General features: G+C 38.7%; 1 protein-coding gene across 1 annotated transcript in view; it reads right to left on the bottom strand.

Moving 5' to 3' along the window:
- The window catches only part of banp (BTG3 associated nuclear protein), a 65,772-nt gene that overhangs the window by 50,786 nt on the left and 14,756 nt on the right, over positions 1-230 (bottom strand). The window lies entirely within an intron of this gene.

Raw genomic sequence — 230 nt, forward strand, 5'->3', positions numbered from 1 at the left:
ATATGCAAATTCACTCTTTGCCAGAAGGTGGCGCTTGTGGAACAGCAGAATCATAGCTGTTACTTTAAGTAAACACTACGTTATTACAGGCATTATAGGGAGGTCATATGAAAAGAAAATGCCATCAAAACTTACCTGGCCAAAATGTGAGTTCACAGGTATGATTTAGGATGTGTTCACACTTGTAGTTTGGTTTGTTTTGCTCATTTGGTCCGGACCAAAAAGGAAAA

The sequence above is a fragment of the Sinocyclocheilus grahami genome, unplaced genomic scaffold (genome assembly GCF_001515645.1).
Source record: "Sinocyclocheilus grahami isolate Dianchi unplaced genomic scaffold, SAMN03320097.WGS_v1.1 scaffold115.1, whole genome shotgun sequence".
Taxonomy (NCBI): Eukaryota; Metazoa; Chordata; class Actinopteri; order Cypriniformes; family Cyprinidae; genus Sinocyclocheilus; species Sinocyclocheilus grahami.